Source organism: Mustelus asterias, chromosome 2, assembly GCF_964213995.1.
Source record: "Mustelus asterias chromosome 2, sMusAst1.hap1.1, whole genome shotgun sequence".
In the NCBI taxonomy this organism is placed as follows: domain Eukaryota; kingdom Metazoa; phylum Chordata; class Chondrichthyes; order Carcharhiniformes; family Triakidae; genus Mustelus; species Mustelus asterias.
In genome coordinates this window covers 39,340,320-39,357,985 of record NC_135802.1, presented here as the reverse complement: position 1 = coordinate 39,357,985, position 17,666 = coordinate 39,340,320, and the positions used below count along the sequence as shown (strand labels likewise).

General features: G+C 43.0%; 1 protein-coding gene across 5 annotated transcripts in view; it reads right to left on the bottom strand.

Moving 5' to 3' along the window:
- mpp7a (MAGUK p55 scaffold protein 7a) overlaps window positions 1–17,666 on the bottom strand; it is a 449,393-nt gene that overhangs the window by 307,289 nt on the left and 124,438 nt on the right. The gene's annotated exons all lie outside the window — the stretch shown is intronic.

The window sequence follows — 17,666 nt, the reverse complement described above, 5'->3', positions numbered from 1 at the left end:
CTTGGTTTTCAGTTTGGTGAGGACAACACAGTGAGGTCACTAAAGAGAGCTACAATTCCCTTAGTAACTCATCAATGGTATAGGAATTCCAACACTCATTGGAAGTATTCAACAAAGTTGAATCTGGAGACATTGGTCCAGTTAACATCAGCAAATGTATTACAATTAGCGCACCAAGGTTACGTCCAAGATTGCGGAAAATCATGATTTGCCATTTTGTGGTAGCAACTGCAGTATGAGAAGCCCCAAGAACCAGGAGACCACCCAAAAGCAGACAAAGGAGGAAAACTAATGACAGGGAAAAAGGAAACTCTTCTCCATCAAGAATCCCTCCCCCCCCAACCTCAGTATCCAACTATGTCCCCCAAAACCCATTCCATCATCCCCTTCTCCCCGCAAATTTGAAGCCCGCCACCTTCCCAACTCTTTGCCCACAACGCCAAACATAATTTCCTGGCTTATTAGTAACGGATATCTTTTATCTTGAATTATTTGTAAACATTCCTTTGAGTAAGCCAAACAAGCAATCATTGCAGAGGAAGAGGAGTTTCTCAGCACTACGCATGTTGAGTGAAGAGATCATCAATACATGTTAACTATTTCTGCACCTGTTGCTGATCCACACTCTTGTTCAATGTTTTAAATTGTGAATGGATTTGGTGTATTGAAGGCTGTCCATAGTTCTTAATTTACATATGTCTATGAATTCAATGGTAAGTTTGTATCTATTGTGCATGTTATTTGGGATTGCCAGGAAGTGTTTTTGGTTGTGTCCATTTGTAGTTTTCACCATATCCAAACACAATGTTCAAAGAGGTGGACATTATTTGGGACAAAAACAGAAAATGCTGTAGAAACTCAGGTCTGACAGCATCTGTGAAGAGAGAATAGAGCCAACATTTCGAGTCAGGATGGCCCTTCATCAGCGTTGAAAGCAAAGAAAATCAGACAAGATTTATACTATAAGGGTGGCTGGGGGCTGTAATTGGACCAAGGGAATGTAAATGGTGATAATCAAGGCTGAGAAACGTGCTAAAAACGTCCATTAAGTGATCGGAATGTGTGAATGGCAGAACAAAGGTACAAATTGTTCGGGGACTACCTGAGGAATGTGGCAGTTGGCCCTGAGGGGGTGGAGAGATTTGGAGACAAGATGGAGTGCTTTGGACAAAGGGAATGCAAATGGTGATGATAAAGGCTGAAAAAGGTATTGGACAGAGGGGATTTTTGCACTTATAAAATCTCACTCTCCATATAGTACGGTAGAATGAGAGATATGCTGGTTACAGCTTGTGGTTAAGTACAATTCTACAGCTGCTGATGGCTCACAGCACCTCATGGTTGCCCAGTCTGGAGTTGTTATATCTGTTCAAAACCAATCCCATTTAGCACAGTAATAGTACTACACAACACGACCTGAGCAATTGCATGTCCATACATAGTGAAAATGCTTCTTCCATGATCTCTGACTCCATGAGTCTCCAATCTGGCTTCTTGCCTTTTCTCCTCATAGCTTAAAAATTAATGGCAATCCGATTCATTGCTCAGAATTCCATATACTACTTTAAACAAGTTGCGTAAAGGTGACAGCAAAAATGTTGCCTCAGAAGCCCAAATTACTTCTACAAACGCTGTGCAGGCAAATATTACCTGTCACGATGAACAGAAAAATACATCCTCCAAGCTGCATCTGTGCCACAATTATTTGTTAAAACCTCTGCCACCACATTCAGGACAATTGGAGATGAAAATGGACTGGAATAGAATAGGTTGGTGGAAAGGTCTTCGCCATTGACGTGGGGAGGCAAGCATGTCTGGAAACTCTATGGCTAGCCATTTCTTTCTTTGGCAGGAGAATGCAGATATAGTTTTTGAGATTGGGGTGTGAGGTATGAAGCTGTAGCCTGAATGAACTTATTACATTCTATTTATCTCACCCAAACCTTGAGAAGAATGTTCTGCCCTGCTCTATTATGTGTAGACAAAATAAATAAAGGCAATTTTTATCCAAGTTCAATATTGTTCTCGGGTCAATATCTTCTCCACAAAATACCATCCAAAGAACTTCCATTTAAGAAAGCCAAAGGCAGCAGGTGCTTGAGAACGCCACTGCCAACTCCACGATCCCATTCAAGCCACGCATCCTTCTGGCTTGGATCTATATCACCAGTCCTTCGCTTTTGCTCCATCAAAGTCCTGCAGACCCTTTCCTAATCCCACTGTGGGTCTACCCATATCACATAGATTGCAGCAGTTCAAGACAGTGGCTCACTACTACCGTCTTCAGGGCAATAAGGGATGGGCAACAGACACTGGCCTAGCCAGCATCACTTCCATTCCATGGACAAATAATTTTTTTAAATGATGGATTCATTAAACCGTAAACTGAATAATTCAGAATAAATCCAGTGTATACACTTGAAATTTACCTTTGTCATTTATATCTAATGATGAGGTGGAAAGTTACATAGGACTGGCATGGGGTGGCACAGTGGTTAGCACTACTGCCTCAGTGCCAGGGACTCAGGTTCAATTCCTGCCTCGGGTGACTGTGTGTAGAGTTCGCACATTCTCTCTGTGTCTGTGAGGGTTTCCTCTGGGTGCTCCGATTTCCTCCCACAATCCAAAGATGTGCAAATTAGGTGGATTAGCCATGCTAAATTGTCCCTTAGTGTCGGGGGATTAACACGGTAAATAGATGGGGTTACGGGGATAAGGCCTGGTTGGATTCTGGTCGGTGCAGGCTTGATGGACGAATGACCTCCTTCTGCACTGTCGGGATTCTAGGGCTTCAGAAAGGAATTCATAATATTCAGTTGAAGACTCTTTCTTGCAATAAAATTCTGTAATCAAATGTAGCAAGATTGCCATCTTTCCTTGGCTGAACATTAAAATCTACTTTCACATCAAGTCAAAAATGAATTTTCCATTGAACATAGCCTGGCTAATATTTCCCCTCCAGATGCTGCCAAACATTTCATAGCTGAAGTAAATCCTTCAGTTTAAATTTCAGAATTGAATTTTTTACAAAATTTACAAATGCTGACATAAGGCAAGAATTTATGATTTAAACAGTAAAGTGTTGAAAGGCATTTGGCGTGGAGATCACAAGACAAGAATGTAGGAACAAGAAAAGACTCACCCAGGTATCTAACATCTAGTTCCAGGAACTGATCATTTTTCAGCTTTTTCTGACCCCAAATCCATGTATATCCATGCTTTGCAAAGGTAGGGATTGATCCTTATGAATACTTATATCAAAACACTATTTTCCTACATTCTATAACTCCAAGTTAACTGCATGAAATTAAGTTAGCTCCCACTTCCTTCAGACATTTGCTTCAATTCAAACCAAGCTTGTCCATAATACTTCTGATGTGGAGATGCCGGGGAGGGCACAGTAAGAAGTCTCACAACACCAGGTTAAAGTTCAACAGGTTGATTTGGAATCACGAGCCACCTGATGAAGGAGCAGCGCTCCGAAAGCTCGTGATTCCAAATAAACCTGTTGAACTTCAACCTGGTGTTTCGAGACTTCTTACTCATAATACTTCTCTCATTCCAAATTCCTTTGATTTTGTTCTCATGTGGTTCCTGCCTCCAGCTTCATATAACCTTCTCTTTCTCTCATTGGAAATACACATTAGCATTTATATTTGAATTTAAAACTGTTTTGCCATTTTCTTAAAACATATAACCCAAGGATATACTTGGCACAATTTCTTCTCCTTTCCACACACCTTGATATTTTCTTGATATATTTTCCCCAATTGCAACCCTATTATTCAAAACTAACTTTCCCGAAACCTGGGGTTTTTATTAATCTTCAATTACCCATGTCCAATCTGAATACCAACATTATATCCAGCTGTAATTTCTAAGACACTTGTTCTGAATGTCCCAATGTGCAACAATTCAGGGGGTGCAGTGATTCCGGTGATGTAGGTAAACGGTCACATCATGAAAGCATGCTTGATGTCAAATAATGATACTTTCTAATCCACTGTGTGGAAATATGAGCTAAACTTTCAAAAACACAGACGCTTCAAAAACAAAGAGCTCCCAGCCAAAGATGGCAACCCAATTTTCACCACTGTAGCCTCCATATATCAATCCACTGAGATGGAGACACCACATCTGCAAAGTCCAATCAAGATCAATGACCTCAGAAGAATCAGTGAGTCATATATCCTATCCCCATTAGCAAGGCATCAAGGCAATCACTTGGAATATTCCAAAGGGGGTTGCCAGACATGAACTCACTAAACTACAAAGCAAATAAACTTCAATCACTTGAACAATGGAAGCTTCGTTGAGAGAAGAGACTCCCAAAATTGAATTGATTAAAGTTATAAGGAGAATGAATGCACTTGTAAGAACCATGTTTGAATCAATGGGTGATCGTGCTTGCGTGCGGACATTAGCTAAACCTCTTTTTTGTTACAACTCGAGAAAACCTGCTACAAAGTTCCTTTCATGGTGGTGGCTCAGAAGCACTTAAACACTTGCTGAATTGGCAAGTATATCCTTTTCACTAAAACTCGTTACAGGAAAACAAGGAGTGGGAAAAGAGGGCAGCCATTTGACCCCTCCTTACCTGATCATAAGAGTAGCCAATGAGCTTCAACAGCTCTGAAAACTCATGCTCCACAACTTGCCATGCCCCTAGCCAAGCTGTTCCAGTGTCGCTCCAACGCTGGTATCTACCAGGCAATGTGGAAAATTGTCCAGGTATGTCCTGTACACAGAAAACAGGGCAAATCCAATCCAGCCAAGTACAGCCCTATCAGTCTACTCTCAATCATCAGTAAAAGGAGGAAGGGGTCATCAACAGTGCTAGAAAATGGCATTTGCTTAGCAATAATTTCTTCACTGACACTCTCAACTTTGGGTCCCAAGGTCACTCAGCTCCGAACCTCATTACAGCTTTGGTTCAAAGATGGACAAAAGAGCTCAACTCCAGAGGCGAGGTGGGAGTGACTGCCTCTGACATCAAAGCAGCATTTGACTTAAAGAACAAAGAACAGTACAGCACAGGAAACAGGCCCTTTGGCCCTCCAAGCCTGTGCCGCTCCTTGGTCCAACTAGACCAATCGTTTGTATCCCTCCATTCCCAGGCTGCTCATGTGACTATCCAGGTAAGTCTTAAACGATGTCAGCGTGCCTGCCTCCACCACCCTACTTGGCAGCGCATTCCAGGCCCCCACCACCCTCTGATGTCTGAGTTATACTTCGCCCCTCTCAGCTTGAGCCCGTGACCCCTCGTGATCGTCACCTCCGACCTGGGAAAAAGCTTCCCACTGTTCACCCTATCTATACCCTTCATAATCTTGTATACCTCTATTAGATCTCCCCTCATTCTCCGTCTTTCCAAGGAGAACAACCCCAGTCTACCCAATCTCTCCTCATAGCTAAGACCCTCCATACCAGGCAACATCCTGGTAAACCTTCTCTGCACTCTCTCCAATGCCTCCACGTCCTTCTGGTAGTGCGGCGACCAGAACTGGACGCAGTACTCCAAATGTGGCCTAACCAGCATTCTATACAGCTGCATCATCAGACTCCAGCTTTTATACTCTATATCCCGTCCTATAAAGGCAAGCATACCATATGCCTTCTTCACCACCTTCTCCACCTGTGTTGCCACCTTCAAGGATTTGTGGACTTGCACACCTAAGTCCCTCTGTGTTTCTATACTCCTGATGACTCTGCCATTTATTGTATAACTCCTCCCTACATTATTTCTTCCAAAATGCATCACTTCGCATTTATCCAGATTAAATTCCATCTGCCACCTCTCCGCCCAATTTTCCAGCCTATCTATATCCTGCTGTATTGCCCGACAATGCTCTTCGCTATCCGCAATTCCAGCCATCTTCGTGTCATCCGCAAACTTGCTGATTACACCAGTTACACCTTCTTCCAAATCATTTATATATATCACAAATATATGGCATCAACGATCTCTAGCAAAACTGGAGTCAATGGGAATTGGGGAAACCCTTTGGCTGGTTGGAGTCATACTGAGCACAAAGGATGACGATTGTGGTAGTTGGAAGTCAGTCATCTCTGCTCCAAGACATGATTGCAGGAGTTCCTCAGGGTAACGTCATAGGCCCAACCATCTTCCAATGACCTTCCTTCCATCACAAAGTAAGAAACGGGAATGTTCACCGATGACTGCATGATGTTCAGCACCATCCCTGACTCCGCAGATACGAAAGCAGTCCATGCCCAAATGCAGCAAGACATGAACAATATCTAGGCTTGGGTGGACAAGTGGCAAGTAACATCAGTGTCACACAAATGCCAGGCAATGGTAATGTCCAACAAGAGAGAATCTAACCATTGTCGCATGACATTCAATGGCATTACCATTGTTGAATTCCCCACTATCAGAGCAGATCAGGGACTGGCAATCCTGCAGTGAGTAACTCATCTCCTGACTCCCCAAGGCCTGTCCACTATCTACAAGACACTAGTAAGGAGTGTGATAGAACAACAAAGAACAAAGAAAATTACAGCACAGGAACAGGCCCTTCAGCCCTCCAAGCCTGCACCGACCATGCTGCCTGACTGAACTAAAACCCCCTACCCTTCCAGGGACCATGTCCCTCTATTCCCATCCGTTTCATGTATTTGTCCAGACGCCCCTTAAAACCCACTATCATATCTGCTTCCACTACCTCCCCTGGCAGCGAGTTCCAGGCACCCACCACCCTCTGTGTAAAAACTTTGCCTCATACGTCTCCTTTAAAACTTGCCCCTCGCACCTTAAACCTCTGCCCCCTTGTAATTGACTCTTCCACCCTGGGAAAAAGCTTCCGACTATCCACTCTGTCCATGCCTCTCAATCTTGTAGACTTCTATCAGGTCTCCCCTCAACCTCTGACGTTCCAGTGAGAACAAACCAAGTTTCCACAACCTCTCCTCGTAGCTAATGCCCTCCGTACCAGGCAACATCCTGGCAAATCTTTTCTGTATCCTCTCCAAAGCCCCCACATCCTTCTGGTAGTGTGGCGACCAGAATTGAACACTATATTCCAAGTGCGGCCTAACTAAGGTTCTATAAAGCTGCAACATGACTTGCCAATTTTTAAACTCAATGCCCCGTCCGATGAAGGCAAGCATGCCATATGCCTTCTTGACTATCTTCTCCACCTGCATTGCCACTTTGTGACCTGTGTACCGGTACACCCAGATCCCTTTGCCTATCAATACTCCTAAGGGTTCTGCCATTTACTGTATATTTCCTATTTTTATTAAACCTTCCAAAATGCATTACCTCACATTTGTCCGGATTAAACTCCATCTGCCATCTCTCCGCCCAAGCCTCCAACTGATCTATATCCTGCTGTATCCTCTGATGGTCCTCATCACTATCCGCAAATCCACCAACCCTTGTGTCGTCCGCAAACTTACTAATCACACCAGTTACATTTTCCTCCAAATCATTTATATATATTACAAACAGCAACGGTCTCAGCACTGATCCCTGTGGAGCACCATTTGTCACAGCCCTCCATTCAGAAATGCACCCTTCCACTGCTACCCTCTGTCTTCTATGACAGAGCCAATTCTGTATCCATCTTGCCAGCTTACCTATGATCCCATGCGATTTGGCAGATGGAATTTAATCCAGATAAATGCAAAGTGATGCATTTTGGAAGAAATAATGTAGGGAGGAGTTATACAATAAATGGCAGAGCCATCAAGAGTATAGAAACACAGGGGCCTAGGTGTGCAAGTCCACAAATCCTTGAAGGTGGCAACACAGGTGGAGGTGGTGGTGAAGAAGGCATATGGTATGCTTGCCTTGAGAGGACGAGGTATAGAGTATAAAAATTGGAGTCTGATGATGCAGCTGTATAGAACGCTGGTTAGGCCACATTTGGAGTACTGCGTCCAGTTCTGGTCGCCACACTACCAGAAGGACGTAGAGGCATTAGAGAGAGTGCAGAGAAGGTTTACCAGGATGTTGCCTGGTGTGGAGGGTCTTAGCTATGAGGAGAGATTGGGTAAACTGGGGTTGTTCTCCCTGGAAAGACGGAGAATGAGGGGAGATCTAATAGAGGTGTACAAGATTATGAAGGGGATAGATAGGGTGAACTGTGGGAAGCTTTTTCCCAGATCAGGAGTGACGATCACGAGGGGTCACGGGCTCAAGGTGAGAGGGGCGAAGTATAACTCAGATATTAGAGGGATGTTTTTTTACACAGAGGGTGGTGGGGGCCTGGAATGCGCTGCCAAGTAGGGTGGTGGAGGCAGGCACGCTGACATCGTTTAAGACTTACCTGGATAGTCACATGAGCAGCCTGGGAATGGAGGGATACAAACGATTGGTCTAGTTGGACCAAGGAGCGGCACAGGCTTAGAGGGCCAAAGGGCCTGTTTTCCTGTGCTGTACTGTTCTTTGCTCTTTGCGACTTCACCTTCTGCACCAGTCTGCTGACAGAGACCATGTCAAAGGCCTTACTGAAGTCCATGTAGACAACATCCACTGCCCTACCCTCATCAATCATCTTCGTCACTTCCTCAAAAAACTCCATCAAGTTAGTGAGACACGACCTCCTCTTCATAAAACCATGTTGCCTTTCACTAATACGTCCACTTATTTCCAAGTGGGAGTAAGTCCTGTCTCGAAGAATCCTCTCCAATAATTTTCCTACTATTGACCTAAGGCTCACCAGCCTGTAATTACCGGGATTATTCTTGCTACCCTTCTTAAACAAAGGAACAACATTGGCTATTCTCCAGTCCTCTAGCACCTCCCTTGTAGCCAGTGAGGATACAAATATTTCTTTCAAGGCCCCAGCAATTTCCTCCCTTGCCTCTCAGTATTTTGGGGTATATACCATCAGGCCCTGTCTACCTTGATGTTTCTCAAGAACCCCAATACCTCGTCCTTTTTGACCTCAACATGACTCAAACTATCTACACATCCTTTCCCAGACTCATCATCCACCAAGTCCTTCTCTTTGGTGAATACTGACGCAAAGTACTCATCTAATACCTCGCCCATTTCCTCTGGCTCCATGCATAGATTCCCTCCCCTGTCCTTGAATGGGCCAACCCTCGCCCTGGCAACCCTCTTGCTCTTTATATATGTATAAAAAGCCTTGGGATTTTCCTTAATCCTGCTGACCAATGATTTTTCGTGACCCCTTTTAGCACTCCTTACTCAAGTTTCTTTCTACTTTCCTTGTATTCCACAATTGCTTCATCTGTTCCCAGCGTCCCAGCCTTGACAAATGCTTCCTTTTTCTCTTTGACTAGGCTCACAATATCTCTCGTTATCCAAGGTTCACAAAACTTGCCATACTTATCCTTGATCCTTACAGGAATGTGCTGGTCCTCAATCCCTATCAACTTACACTTGAAAGCCTCCCACATGCCAGATGTTGATTTGCCCTCAAACATCTGCCCCCAATCAACATTCTTCAGTTCCTGCCTAATATTGTTGTAATTAGCCTTCCCCCAATTTAGCACCTTAACTTGAGGTCTCTTTATCCATCAATACCTTAAAGCTTATTGAATTGTGGTCACTGTTCCTGAACTGCTCCCCTACTGAAACGTCGACCCCTCATGATTCTATTTCACCCTTTTCTGACATGCTTACTTTTCTGATAATCCCACAAAAAGTTTCTATTTGCCGCATTTTTCTACAACTGTAAACAAATGTCAAGTACAAGAACAAAAACTGATTCAAGAATCTTATCAACAGTTCACAGAATATAGAAAGACGAGGCTTCAGCTCAGCTGGCTCACCTTGTTACCTGTAGTTCTGCCAACATCTGCCATGGCTTGTTTCAACCTTTGTCCTCTTTACCAGAAGGGTCAATGAAACTGGTGCTTGGATGGTTGCGTGTGGATGAAAACCTCGCCAGGTTATGAACTAGTACACTAAGCAAGCTGCAATGGGATTTCTAACAACAGGACTGATGGTCAGGAAGCATCTTGAAAAACTGAGGCCAGAGATCGAAATATCTTTTTTCAAGTGATGACTGGAAATCATACTTTCTCAAATTATCTAGCATCAGTTTTGGACATGTGCCTCTCCAAATGAATTACATTCTATTTAGGGAATGCTTTTTAAAATGCAATGTTTTGACTTGTCCAAGTGGAATCATCTTTGTAAAAATTAAGGTGCATAAATCCATACTATCCCAGAATAAAGAGAATTACCAACACCATTCAAATAGTTCAGCAAGTGAGGGTTTCCAACAAAGCTGAGGTTTCCAACAAACAACGATCCAAGCAAGCTTTCCAGAAAAAACAAAAAGCCATAAAAGTTTCACTTATCCAGTTTTTTGAAAGGCAGACACTTTAGGGCATAAAAAGTTGAACTGCTAATATATGCTAAGTGCTTAATAGAGCAGAATTAACTGTACCACAGATATCAATAAACAGTTTCAGTCTCTGAAATAAGAGAGCTAAATAGCTTCATACAATGTTTTAAAATAACATATATGCACGCCAGGATAGAAAGACAACCAAAGAAAGAAGCCAATAACCACGTACTGCAAAGCACGACATGCATTCCCAGATGAGATGCCAGTATTCCACAAGCAGGCAGATGCTACAGCATCCAATTTACTAGAATTTAAAAAAAAGTTTCCTTTCAAATATTTTGGAAAATATTTGCAAAGTTTTAAGTCGTCAGTGACAAGTTGAATGCAAACTGTGAACTGAACCTTGGTATTGGTACTTCAAACTTTGGACATGTTATGTAGCTGAGTAATACCCTAAAACCATAAGATACAGGAGCAAAATTAGGCCATTCCACCCACTGAGTCTGCTCCGCCTTTCAATCATGGCTGATAAGTTAAGAATACCGTCGGAAAATGAATGCAGCTGAGGCTGCATGCTGTGCTACAATCACGGTGGCACAGTGGTTGGCACTGGCACTTCACAGCGCCGGAGACTCGGGTTCAATTCTGGCCTCAGGGGGTTACTGTCTGCGTGGAGCTTGCACATTCTCCCCATGTCTGTATGGGTTTCCTCCAGGTGCTCTGGTTTCTTTCCACAGTCCAAAGATGTGCGGGTTAGGTTGACTGGCCATGTTAAATTGACTCTTAGAGTCCCAAGTTGTGCAAGTTAGGGGGATGAGCAGGGTAAATGTGTCGGGTTACAGGGATAGGGGCTGGGTAGGAATGTTGTCGGTGTAGGCTTGATGGGCCAAATGACCTCCTTCTGCACTGTAGGGATTTTATGACTCAAATTATAGGAATGCTTAAAATGATTTAGAGACTCTCAATTAATGCCAGATTCAATATACAATTCGCAGCGCTTAATCTGGTAATGGTATTGTATCAGTACAGGTAGTTAATTAATCTAGTATTAATTGCGTGTATATTATATTCAACTCTACCAGAGACAGCTGGTTATAGATGTACTGCTCTTCATTCAAAATAACAGTCCTATTAGTTTGTGTACAACTACTAGAATTTAGACTGGTATTAAGGCTTCCACTTCTCTCAGCACTTGGTTCCAGTTTTCCCAATCTTGCTTCTTAAATACAGAAATAAAAGCAACGATAAAGTACTAAACTTAAATCAAATTAAAAGCTTGCCAAGATATCGAATAAGCTCCTTAAAATGAACAAAAGTTCTATTCATTAATAATCTACACAACCGCACAATAAATCATTTGCAATAAAAAGAGAAAGTGCTGGGAAAACTCAGCAGGTCTGGCATTATCTGACAGAGAGAAACAGTTAATGAAATTCCGAACAAGAATCATATTCCACTTGAAATGTTAACTTGATTTCTTTCCCCAAAGATGCTGCCAGACCTGCTGAATTTTCCAGTACTTGTTTGGTTTAAGATTTCTCGTATTCACAGTATTTTACTTTGATCATACAAGAAAACATTGATGAAGTTAAACCGATATCACAGAAAATAAAGTTTAGAAGAACATTATTTCCAGTGAATTTTATGCCAAAGCAAATGCCAACACTCAAACCCAAACAAAATCAGCACTGGAGAAAAAGAGTAATGAAGGCCCTGAATGAAATTCTGAACCAAGTTGTAAATAAAATGCCAGCTCTTCCCTTCTAGTCTACACTACCTAATACAGTGAAGCCTGTTTGCAAGATTACTCCATCAAGCAAACTGACCCCATCATTCAGATTACTCCTGCCCAAACAGGCTCAATTCCATCTTCCAGCAGCACCATCTGCCTCTGGCATCCTGCATGAGGAGGTCAAAACTAACATTACACTACACATAACCTCAGATTGTTAGTAAATGGCACGGACGGTTGTATCAGGATGCAAATGATAATATAGGTGTGTGCAGGCATTTATTGTGTAGGCAATTAAATGTATTATTTATCCAAATTGAAGATTCAAGTCAAAAGAAACAGTCAAGGGTTTTATAAACATAAAGGGGATGAGAGGTCAAAGTGGAACTAACACGGATGAGAACATTGTAAAGTTTCAAAATTCATAAACAATAACTGAAAAGGTCACACCAGGTGAAAATTAGATCATCACAAAAGAACTATGAGGGGGAAAAAACTGGACCTTGATAATGTTGGGGAATAAATCACCGAGACTTAAGTTGCAATATTTCCTAAGTGCATGGATATTCAATTTGCATGTGAGTATTGAAGTATTTCTAAGATCATAATAAATAGGAGCAGAAGTAGGCCATCTGGCTCATTGAGTCTGATCTGCCATTCAATAAGGTCATGGCTAGTCTAATTGTGCCCTGAACTCCACTTTCTTGCTCATCACACATAAACCAGGCTCCCTTGTCGATCAAAAATCCATCCAAATGAAACTTGAACTTATTCAATGACCCAGCTACATGTTTGATTTGATTTATTGTCACATGTATTGCATAAGTGAAAAGTATTCTTTCTTGCATGCTATACAGACAAAACATACCATTCATAGAATACATAGGGGAGAAGGAAAGGAGAACGTGCAGAATGTGTTACAGTCATAGTTAGGGTGCAGAGAAACATTGTTTAATAAAGGATAGGTACATTCCAACATCTGATGGCAGCAGGGAAGAAGCTGTTCTTCAGTCAGTTGGTACGCGTTCTCAAACTTCTGTATCTTTTTCCCTGACAGAGGAAGGTGGAACAGAGTCTGCCCGGGATGCATAGGGTCCATGATTATTCTGGCTGATGGGAGGCTGGTTTGCGTGATGGACTGGGCTACATTCACAACACTTTGTAGCTTCTTGCGGTCTTGGTCAGAACAGGAGTCATGCCAAGTGCTGATATAACTGGAAAGAAAGCTTTCTATGGTGCATCTGTAAAAATTGGAGAGAGATGTAGTGGACGCGCCGAATTTCCTTAGCCTCCTGAGAAAGTAGATCATTGGTGGGATTTCTTAACTTTAGCATCAGCGTGGAGGGACTAGGACAGGTTGTTGGTAATCTGGACACATAGAAACATGAAGCTCTCGACTATTCCCACTTCAGCCCCGTTAATGTAGACAGGGGCATGTCCTCCACTCTGCTTCCTGAAGTCGATGACTATTTCCTTCGTTTTACTGACATTGAGGGAGAGATTGTCATCGCACCATTTCACCAAATTCTCCATCTCCTTCCTGTACTCCGTCTCGACATTGTTTGAGATCCGACCCACTGCAGTGGTGTCATCAATAAACTTGAATACGGAGTTGGAGCGCAATTTGGCCAATAGTCATAGGTGTATAATGAGCTGAGGGCAGAGCCTTGGTACCAGAGGTGTCATTGCCTATCCTCACTGATTACCGTCAGTGTGTTAGGAAGGCTAGGATCCAGTTGCAGATGGAGGTGCCGAGCCCGAGGCCAGAGTTTGGAGATGAGTCTTGTTCGGATAATGGTGTTGAAGGCGGAGCTGTAGTCAATGAACAGAAGTCTGGCTCAAGTGTCTTTGTTATCCAGATGTTCCAGAGTTGAGTGGAGGGCCAGGGAGATGGTACAAAAACAGAAAATGTTGCAAAGTCTCAGCAGGTCTGACAGCACCTGTGGAGAATGATAAGAGCCCTGATGACCAGACCAGGGAGATCGTGTCTGCTATGGACCTGCTGCAGCGATAAACTGTAGTCAATTCATGCAATCTGTGAGACCAGAGTGATGCATGCCATGGCTAACCTTTCGAAGCACTTCATAATGATGGATGTCAGAGCCACCAAATGGCAGTCATTAAGGCACGTGGCCTGGCTTTTCTTTGGCACAGGGATGATGGTTGTCTTCTTGAAGCAGATAGGGACCTCAGTAATAGAAACGCCATTGAATGTCAAGGGGCAATGGTTACATTATGTCTTGCTGGAGATGGCCATTGCCTAGCACTTGTGTGGCATGAATGTTACTCATCACTTGCCAGCCCAAGCCAGGTCCAGCTGCATTTGGACATGGACAGCTTCAGTATCTTGAAGAGTCGCAAATGGCGTTGAACACCGTCTTCATCAGCAAACATTCCTACTTCTGACCTTATGATGGAAGGAATGTCATTGATGAAGCAGCTGAAGATAGTTGGATTTTTTTTATTTGTTCGTGGGATGTGGGCATAAGTGGCTGGACCAGTATTTTTTGCTCACCCCCGAGGGCATTTCAGAGTCAACCACATTGCTTTGGGGCTGGAGTCAGTCGGCCAGACCAGGTAAGGATGGTGGATCTCCTTCCCTAAAGGACATGAGTGAACCACATGGGTTTTTACAACAACGGTTTCATGGTCATCATTAAACTTAATTCCAGATTTCTACTGAATTCAAATTTCATCATCTGCTGTGGTGGAATTCGAACTTGGGTCCCCAGATTACTGGGTTAGTTTTCCAGTGATAATACTACTATGCCACTGTCTCCCCGTTCACTTAGAACACCATCATGAGGTGTACCTGCAGTGATGTCCTGGAACGGAGGTGACTGACCTCCAATCACCATCATTGTTTGTGCCAGGTATGATTCCAACCAGCAAGAGGGTTTCCCCGATTCCCAATGATTCCAATTTTTTTTCAGGGCCCATTAATACCATACCCAGTTAAGTGTTGCCTTGATTTCAAGGGCAGTTATTCTCACCAATCACAATGCAAGGCACCAATGCTTGAATGCCTACCCGTTTTTCTCCACCATTTTACTTCTAATCTATTTTCCCAATCCGCTTTTGCCAGCTCTGTCCTCATACTGCTGTAGTTGCCTTTGCTTAAGCTAACGGAACTTGTTTCAGACAAAGATTTCTCACTTTCAAACTGAATATTAAATTCTATCATGTTAGGATCACATCTTGAGGAACCTCTATGAGAAATCATTACTCTCTCGTTGTTTTACATCTGGGACTATGCAACCTGTTCCTTGGTTGATTCCAGAACACATTGTTCGAAGAAACAGAATACACTCTATTTTCTCATCCTTCAAGTTGCTTTTGCCAATTTGATTCATCCAATTGACCAATATATAAACACTCCCATAATTATTGCAGTATGTTTCACACAAACACCAATTACTTGGATGTTATTTTCCTTCATTAACAGAGCTACGCCATCTCCTTTTCCTTTCTTTCTGTCATTCCGCCATCTCAAGTAATCTTGAATATTCAGGTCCCAGCCATGACCATTTTGCAGCCATGGGGACAATCTTACCAGCTCGTGACACCGGTGGATCTGCATGGTGAGTTGGTACACTCAGATGCGAGCCGAAGAAAATAGCTTTGTGCCTTGTTTCCTGCCTCTCACAATGATACCGGCCACGTTCTGCTGGCAAAAGTCAGCCTCATGTCCAGGAAATGCGGTGGGACCGGAGGCCATTGAAGTCCCCTGGGTGGGCAAGGGTGGACAGTGCCAACCTGACACTGTCCACCAGGCAGCAGGTAGTGCCGAGGGGCAAGTCCTAAGGGGATGGGTGGCACCTCAAGGGACCAGGCCCATGATGCGGACTTAGGGGGGTGTACTATACATTAGTACTACGCCGGTGGTGAGAGAGAAATCGGGGCCAGCGATCAGCGAGGGTTGGGGCAGAGTGTACACAATGCACTGGGAGACAAGGGCACATATGCAATAGCGGTCCTAGCATTCAGCAGCCGACTTCCCAGACTAAATAGGCTCCACCCCCTCTACTGCTGAGAATCACATTTGGGATTATTCTTTATTCTAAGTGCCATAAGATTGCATCTGTGGGCTCACCCAAAAAATTGGTGTGATTTTCTCCCGTTTTCACGTTCATTTGGCACCAATAATTATTTTGTTAAGATTACTTCCCATGTCTCTGTAATGGCCATCATTTCATACTCAACTATTGTGCTTTCAATTCAATCATCTTGTTATGAATCCTTGTGCTTTCAGATAAAGAACCTTTACCTTTATCCTCCACCCACCGCCCCCACCGTTTAGTTTAAAACCTGCTCTGATTTGCCAATGCATTAGTCAGCCCAGTTCAAGTAACAGCCATCCCAATGAAAGAAAGAAAGAAAGAAACCCTACAGTACAGAAAGAGGCCATTCGGCCCATCGAGTCTGCACCGACCACAATCCCACCCAGGCCCTACCCCTATATCCCTACATATTTACCCACTAATCCCTCTAACCTACGCATCTCAGGACACTAAGGGCAATTTTTAGTGTGGCCAATCAACCTAACCCGCATATCTTTGGACTGTGGGAGGAAACCGGAGCACCCGAAGGAAACCCACGCAAACACGAGGAGAATGTGCAAACTCCACACAGACAGTGACCCAAGCCGGGAATCGAACCCAGGTCCCTGGAGCTGTGAAGCAGCAGTGCTAACCACTGTGCTACCGTGCTGCCCAATGGTACAGCTCCCTCTTCCCAGAGTACTGGTTCCACTATCCCATGAATCAAAACCCATTTCTTCCACACCGATTCTTTCAGCCATGCATTCTACTCTGTAACTTTAGCTACTCTATGTCCATTTGCTTGTGGCTCAGCTGGTACTCCATTGATTACTCTGTGGCTCTGTCTTAGTGAGGGTTAGCATAGTAAGAAGTCTCACAACACCAGGTTAGTGAGGGTTAACAGCATAAAACCACTGAACACAAAAGGGAAAAAGCTCATTGGTAGTGATTGACCTTCTGGAGGTGATTATATGGGCTAAAATTTGTACACATTTACAAAGACTAGGGTTAATTAAGATCAACCAGCATGGATTTGTAAAATGCAAGTCCGTTGATGAGATGTTTTATGAAATATGGTGCTCAGTAGATTTAATTTTTGAAAAACATTTCATATAGTGCTGCTTTGGATGTTTGTTGATATAATTTGTTGGTATTAATAGCTAACATAGCAATATGACAGGAAACTGGATAACAAACAAAACACGTAGTCATGTGTATATTGGAAATTATAAACCATTACACAGTTAATCAAGAATCCATTTCTTGACTATATTAAGACTTATTAATCTTCAAGGTAATCATTTGATGATCACTGGAATGCACCTCTCTATTCATCAGGCATAACAATAATTCTTGATCATTTACATATCGTAAGTTGAAACTTGTGCTTAATTTGAGGCCAACTTCTCTTTTGTTCCCATACTATTGGTTTCCAGAATATTAGTGCTGTGACCAGCTCATTTACCGTGAAAGATATGCCAGCAGGTTACAGCATTCTATGCTTTCTTACAGTTGTGATTCTAGTATAAGCCTCATCGTGATACTTACTCTTTGACCTCTTGTTGAATATGAAATGTCTCTATTACTTTCCAGGGCCATAAT